The sequence below is a fragment of the Macrobrachium rosenbergii genome, chromosome 48 (genome assembly GCF_040412425.1).
Source record: "Macrobrachium rosenbergii isolate ZJJX-2024 chromosome 48, ASM4041242v1, whole genome shotgun sequence".
NCBI classification, from domain to species: Eukaryota; Metazoa; Arthropoda; class Malacostraca; order Decapoda; family Palaemonidae; genus Macrobrachium; species Macrobrachium rosenbergii.
In genome coordinates this window covers 21,958,858-21,967,194 of record NC_089788.1, presented here as the reverse complement: position 1 = coordinate 21,967,194, position 8,337 = coordinate 21,958,858, and the positions used below count along the sequence as shown (strand labels likewise).

The following is an 8,337-nucleotide window of genomic DNA, read 5'->3' as shown; positions in this document are numbered from 1 at the left end:
AGATAAAAACTGTACGACTTTGGCTCTTCCTATCACATACACATATTTTATATATATATTTATATATATATATATATATATATATATATATATATATATATATATATATATATATATATATATATATATATATATATATATATATATATATATATATATATATATATATATATATATATATATATATATATATATATATATATATATATATATATATATATATATATATATATATATATATATATATATATGAGAGGATAAATATACAATGTTTGCTTGTGTAATGATCCGCTTTCCCATCTAGATTTCTATATACTTTGATAATAAATTATTTGACAACTTAGGTGAGATTTTCTCGAATGAAGAATTAGCTGGAGGTACATGTTTATTGTCTAATAACGGACGAATGACAAAAATCTTTCAAGAGTTTATTATGATGAACTTCGGAGAAAGGGAAAAATAAAACGGAATTCACTAACGCAAATGAAAATGTACCTAGAAATATCATAAACATAATGCAGACAAATGCAAATCAAGTCCAATCTCCCATTCATTACGTCTAGGATGACGAAAAATGATCCATTTGGTAAACAACGAGTCATTGCCAATAACCAGGGGCTTTACCCTCTTTCAACTATGCTATTCGTTCGAGCCCCTTTCAGTTGAAAAAGACTTCGAACCCTTAAAAAAAAAAAATCTGTCTTTCTTTTACATGGATCATTTTTACCTACATTGATGTGATTTCTATTGCAACATTCGTGCCGTCAAACAACTGTTTTATCTGAGGATGAGATGGTGAGAAATATATATATGAAAATGAGACGGAGGTGATCGGAAAATACTACCCAAAGGAAACAAAAATAATCGTTGTTGTTCCGTCCCAAAGAGAACAAACCATCATAAAACAAATAAAAAATGCGGCGAAGTTTTTTCGGCGCAATCGAGTTTTCTGTACAGCCGCTGCAGCGTATAATCAAGGACTCGAAAATAGATCTATCTTTCGGTGGTCTCGGTATAATGCTGCATGAGCCGCTGCCCATGAAACTTTAACCACGGCCCGGTGGTGGCCTGTCCTATATCGTTGCCAGATGCACGATTATGGCTAAGTTTAACCTTAAATAAAATGAAAACTACTGAGGCTAGAGGGATGCAATTTGTTATGTTTGATGATTTGCAGCCCTCTAGCCTCAGTAGTTTTTATGATCTGAGGACGGACAGATAAAGTGAGGACAGAAAAAGTGCGGACAAAAAAAGTGCGGACAGAATAAAGCGCGGGCGGACAGACAAAGTCGGCACAATAGTTTTCTTTTACAGAAAACTAAAACGAAACTTGTCTTTTCGAATTTCACGAGGTTGAATTTTTGTTGTCTTTTGGGTAGAATATTACGTTCTCGTTTTTTATTCAACGAAGCCATACAGAGCGTTTTTTCTCCTTTAATCTTGCTCTTTTCTACATCCATATAGTCAATTTAAGGCACTACCAACATCTCGCTCAGAGGGGAAAAAAAGCAGACACTTTTCCAAAGTGTCCTTTGCTACAGATCAGTAAAAAGAAAGAAGATGGAAAATATGAGATCCTTATTCTCTCACTGATTAATATGAAGCCGAATTTAGTTTCCCACAAAATGGGAGGAACCGTAATACACCGGGAGAAAAACTAGATTTTTACACTATAAAGTCGTCGTTCCGCACATCATATATCTAAATAGCAGGTCTGTCCGGGGTAAAACTATTTAAAGCATCTAATCAGGTGACAAAAAGGTTAGGAGTGCAATTCTACCCGGAAACAACGAGAAGAGCGAGACTGTTATTCGACACTGGTAAACAATTTTTCTGGCATGGGGTTTTCGACCGAATTCTAGTTAATGTTGGTGTGCTAAATCCAAATATGCAATCAGTTTTTGTCCAACACATCAGGTTTTCAAGATATAAGATATTATATATTTACATGAATTGGCAACTTTGTGCTCACAGTAAAAGAATTAGATGCAAAGATGTACAAAATATTTATTGTTTATGATAAACTCACAGCTACATGAACTTCCTTTTTTTTGACATTCTGTCATGCACAACATCTGGAACATCCCTCTTCAAGCTCCAACAGTAGTCGGCCATCATATTGCAGTCCCATCTGCTTTGGTAGCGTTCTTCCATAATTTTAATGTCTTGATGAAAGTGTTCACCTTGTTCTTCACTGATATCACCCAAGGTTCTCGGGAAAATTACTCAAATGACTGTGTAAGTAGTGCAACTTGATGCTCATTTTACATCCAAGTGATTGAAAACTCAGAAGCAGTTCCTCCACAATCTCTTTATAGTTGTCAGCTTCTCTGTTTCCAAGGAAATTCATTATTACGTCAGAGAAAGCGTTCCAAGCTCTAGCCTCTACTTCATTCATTGTTGTGACAAAGGTGGCATCTCTGAGGAGTGTTCTTATCTAGGGTCCATCAAATACTCCTGCCTTTTTCTTCTCTTCACTCAGACTTGGAAAGGTTGAACATGTGTGGCAGAAGCAGTCTCCATTGTGATCAAGGGCTTTCACAAATTGTTTCGTCAAACCAAGTTTTATGTGTAGTGGAAGGAAAGACTATTTTGTTTCTCTGAACAAGAGGATCATTGATGATGTTCTTCTCACCAGGTGTCAAACTCCTTCTTGGAGGCCATTCTTTTTTCGCCCAGTGGTCTGCTGTCCCAATAACACAAAAACAGGGGTATTTTGTGTAACCTCCTTGCTGACCCAGAAAAAAGTTCACCATTTTCAAATCTACACAGATCTACCATTCATGTACATGATATTGCAACCTCTCCAGAACAATCTTGATGCTGGCATATTCTTCTTTCATGTTTACCGAGTGTCCTATTGGAATAGAACCAAACTTGTTTCTGATGCGAAGCAAAACACATTTGAAGCTCCTTTTGGAACTGTCAATAAAAAGTCTCCAGTCAGTTGGATCATATGCAGGTAGCCCCATAGCAATCGGAAGTCCTTCACCATCACTACAATACACAATTTGAGCAGCAGACTTAAAATACTTCCACAGTTCTGCTTCTCTGTTACGATAAAAAGAAATACTAGTGCCAGGTTCCAGCATTCTTTTTTCTTTCAACCCGGAAGCTAACAATTCAGCAGACATCTTTGGCAAATACAAATCTCTTACCAGATCACTTAATTCAGCCTGAGTAAACAGAGAAGGCGTATCACAATCTTCATCAGATGACGGAAAAAAATCAGCCGGTTCACCTCCTTCCGTATTAGTTGTTGGACTGATGTCGTCGTCATCAATCTCAGGCATTCCAGCAAATACTGGTACAGGTATTTCATCACAATGTGCAACTGGTCGAATGGCTCAAGGGATATCTGGATATTTCAAGAGATGCTTGGTTTTCTTATTGAAACCTTTCACATTGACAAGACAGAAGTAGCAGTTATCAAAATGGTTTTGTCAGTTCCCTCCAAACCACTGGCACACCAAACTTGAGCTTAGCATTCTTTCCTTGAGTCCATGATCGCAATGTTTCAACACATGTTTTGCACACTATGTGAGGACCCCAGCTTTTGTCCTGGTCTCCAAGATGTACCTTAAAGTAGGCAAGGTACATTTTCTTAACAGAAGTAGTTATGTTGCGCCTTTGATCCTTTAAAGTGTAGTTTCCGCAGATGTAACAACAGGGTGTACAGTACAGTATATATAAGAAAAACGAAAACTCGACGCAAAAGAATCACAACATTGAGCGACCCTAACCTTTCTCACTGTTTAAAAATCAACTGTCTCACATTTTCTTTGGCGAGGCAAAGGAAAACAAAAACATGCCAGATTTTGCCAGAGAAATACCTCTGCATATCCCTAACGATAAGAAGTAAAAACTTATATGTATATAAGGACACGTAAAAACATATTAAGCGGCTTGCAATAAATGGGGAAGAGTGAAAAGGTAATATTTGCAGAATATTACAGAAAATGGGGTATGCTGATAGAGTAAAAATGTGATGTGATTGAGCAATTCTGAGACCAGATTTGGATTAAGCACCCCAAAATTAGTCTAGAAAAGCTATAACTTTCCATGCCGGAAATTTTTTGTTTTTATTTGTTGGCCAGTGTTATTTTTCCTAGCTTTGTGACTAAACATATTCCAATGAGATTATCTTTTTATTTTGACAAGTCATCGGTATTAACAAATGATAAGAATGACTATGAAATATTCTTTGGATTTTTCTTGGAACCACGTACAAAATGAAATGGTGAATACATCACACTCAATGAATCTAGATATCTTGGCAAAACAAACACAAACTACAAGAGAAAACACTAAAAGTCCATCCTGGAATATGTTGGGTTTAACTCAGCAGCAGCGGGATTCTAACACAGGTTCCTAAGGCTCCAAGTTTCTGTGACAAGGGTACTCTTCCTTTTTTTTTTTTTGTTCATTTTATTGATTTTCTCTAAACAGCAAAAGCTAAGTCCAGAAAGATCATTTCGTTCTTTCACAATGGAAAACGAGCGGACAACAGCAAATGTCCAACTTACTTGGGAATGTGTATGAAAGACAATGGCGTGTGTAATGCTATTTTTCTTACTTAAAGACGTTGGGAAAGGTGAGAAATAAAAGACGGGAAGTGTATTGTGTAGCTTTCCATACAAACAATGAAGGAAATGTTGCGCGCTGAACAATATATGGGGTGAAAGAACCGCACCGTTTTGTTTCGAATATTAACTGGTCTCTTACTTAAGAATATATATATATATATATATATATATATATATATATATATATATATATATATATATATATATATATATATATATATATATTATTAAAAGCCGAGTTTCCTTTTGTCGCCTGTATTTTCAGCATTAAATAAAGGGTGAAAATTTTCTTTTGTTTAAATGGAGATGATTCAGCTTTGCCATATTGCAAATCTTTAGTTATCATTTTTATAATACTTGCAATCATGACCAAGTATATATATATATATATATATATATATATATATATATATATATATATATATATATATATATATATATATATATGTGTGTGTGTGTGTGTGTGTGTGTGTGTGTGTGTGTGTGTGTGTGTGGTGTGTGTGTGTATACTTGGTCGTAATTGCAAGATATTATAAAATGATAACTAAAGATTTACAATATGGCAGAACTGAGTCATCTCCATTTAAACAAAGAATATTTCACCCTTTATTTAATGCTGAAAATACAGGCGACGAAAGGAAACTCGGCTTTTATTAATATAAAACGTTTAAATACAAAATTTCAAGACATATTTCAAGACTTTTGGAATCCTGTTTTTTTTTCTTTAGTACCTGGAAATCGTTTGAATTTCTTAACTCCTTCAGATTTCTGATTTCACCTTAGTACCAGTTACTAAGCTGATGAGAGAGAGAGAGAGAGAGAGAGAGAGAGAGAGAGAGAGAGAGAGAGAGACAAACTAGGTCGAATATCATATAAACGGGTCAAGCCCACTGTGGTGAGCCAGCCCTAGGAGAGCTGTTAATCAGCTCAGTGGTCAGGTTTAATTAAAATATACTTCACTTAACTTTCGGGGAACTGGTCACTCATAACTTGCTTTCAACCATTCCCTCATCTCCAGACATACAGTGGACTGATCACCAACTACAAACTCCACCACGTAAGTCAGCTTACTTAATTTAGAAAACTTGTCCAATCGATGCATCTTCTCACGGAAAGAGAGAGAGAGAGAGAGAGAGAGAGAGAGAGAGAGAGAGAGAGAGAGAGAGAGAGAATATTCAGTGAAAAAAAGAGAAAATAACCGACAAAAAACTATTTACAACCAATTAACAAGTGAAAAAATACATAGCCAGGCAAGAGGCGATTAAGATGTGCACAAACAAGAACAGTTACGTTCAAAGACGAATAGTATATTCATTTGAAATTTTATAGTATATAAATAGAAATTATTGTAAAAAGCTAAGTGCTATCTCTTCAGTTAGATGATGCAATTATGACGCATGACAATCTCATGGTGCTTTGCCGATTTAACACCATCATCTATGTAATGTGTATTTACCAAATTTCTATCACTATTCAAAGCTCAGTCCTCTCTTCTGTCTCCATCCACTTTCTTCCCTAATACAAAACCCATGGTGGCAAACGAGAGATAAAATAATATTCCTTGTATGCCACCATTATTTTACTGCAAATTCAACTGACAAGAATCCATCAACATCAGCTTCGTTTATAAATAGTTCCAATTAATTTTATTTTGTATATCTAACGTGAATACCAGAGCTAGAAGACATTCCATTGTACTGGTCAGTTAATTCAGTGAAATTTCCTCTCGAATTCAACAAAAGTCATGCAGTTCCACATACGACTCCAAAACATTTGTATTAATCATAAACCTAGAGAGATGGACCTAAAACAAATCTACGAAAAACTCTCATAATGACAGGTTAAGAACAACAGAGTGAAATAACACTAGTTAGATTGAGGACTAACGAGGTCTATTGTCGTTAATACATATGAACAATGATTTCCAATACAAGCCACCTTGAGATGGCATTCAGTCAATTACTGAAAAGGCAAATAAAAAAACGGGGCAAATAAAAAAATAAGCTAATACCATCTGAATAAGACCTGAAATTAGCAAATGAATGAATAAAGCTTAAAGCATATTAGGCAGGACCATTTGCATTACTAAGGAGGTTCCTTATATTGAGACCTGAATCAACCCCCTAAGACAGTGGTTCTCAAAATGAAACAATCACAAGGATTTTGTTGATTCGAGAATAAAGCTTTAATATATTATATATATATATATATAGGGCAGGATATATATATATATAGAAATAATACCATATGGGAAGTTACGGAAGTTCCTTATATTGATGAAGTAGTGATGGACAAATATAGAGATGGTTTGGACATGTCCTTGCACATTGAGAACCCCAAAAGAGAAGATTATGTGGTAGGCACTGTCAGCTGGTTCCTATTGAGAATCACTAAAAGAACTGGAAAGAGTGTGACTGGTACCTATTGGATGAAGAACTACCTGGAGACGAGAGGCTGGAGATGGGGGGGATGGATGTATGGAAGTGAGAGCACAGGATTGACGTGATTGGCATTATTTCGAATAGAACCTTTCCTTTTCACGGCGTTGATGGCAGAGACGATGATGAAAGGTAAAAACTATCATTTAAAGAAAGAACATCAACTCTACGTGACTGTTTCTTTAATTTAGCAAAGACCTGCATAACTATTACTGCTTTTATACTGACTTATTTTTCTGCGCTTTTTCTTCAAAATTTCGCCAGCCAAAGACAAGGCAAAGGATTCCCTTTCCAGGAAATGGTGAGGTCAATTTCCCCTTTGGTCCACTTAGGTATTTTTCATGATAAATATGTACCAATTTTTCACTCGAAAAATTCTTCGCTCTTAATCGTTATTACTGCGCAGATTTAAAGGTCACTTTGGCCAATTCATGATTAAATTTGACAACACCGACAACGTTATTTGACTTATATAACGACACCTACAGTATATAGCTGCGAATATTCTCTTTGAATTGCGCTGTGCCATTTCTGTTAGGGACTGCTATTACTGCAAGGTTTTCACTAATTAATAAGTCTTTTTGTTTGGCAATAGCTAATCAAAATGTCAAATCAACAGGAACGATTAAGGTACGCAATCGTCTGCGTGTAAACATTGCTCTGATTCCATATCTGCATAAGTCAAACAAATTATCTCTTGGTATTTTCAACAGTAATCATAATTCATTCCTCTGTCAACACTGAAGGAGTTGAGAAAGACCTATCATCCACCAGGTAAAGTGAATCCTTGATGATAACCCTGCATCCAAAATGTAAATATACTTTCCTACAGAATGAGTTGAATATTCAAATAATCTCGAGGCACTGTTGAGTCTTAAGTGCTATTTAAATTACCTTATCCAAACTGTGAGATATTTTTGATATTTTAAAGATCGTCCAAGCTAAGCCCATGAGGAGCCGTCCTGATAAGATAGAGAGTCAAGTCTGTAGTAATGTTTAGAGTAGAGATCTGTCCAGCACATTGTTTGCTTTCAATCTGTTGAGTAAACCGATTGGTGATGACATCCATTTTCAAATGCGGATGGAGATAGCCTTATCCCTGCATATGATGAGGAGAATAGACGGCGTTCTGTTATGTAACGGAATCAAGGAGAATGATAATAAAAGAAAGACGGAGAATATGTTTAAAATGACATATTTAAGAGAAGAAAATTCAACATTGGCCGTGAAGACAAACAGACATGTTTATTTTTCTTATGTGGATCTCTCTCTCTCTCTCTCTCTCTCTCTCTCTCTCTCTCTCTCTCTCTCTC

The 8,337-nt window shown here is 35.5% G+C and overlaps 1 pseudogene; it reads left to right on the top strand.

Moving 5' to 3' along the window:
- The window catches only part of LOC136831004 (piggyBac transposable element-derived protein 3-like), a 16,221-nt pseudogene extending 13,724 nt beyond the window's left edge, over window positions 1-2,497 (top strand).
- The last annotated feature ends 5,840 nt before the right edge of the window (window positions 2,498-8,337 follow it).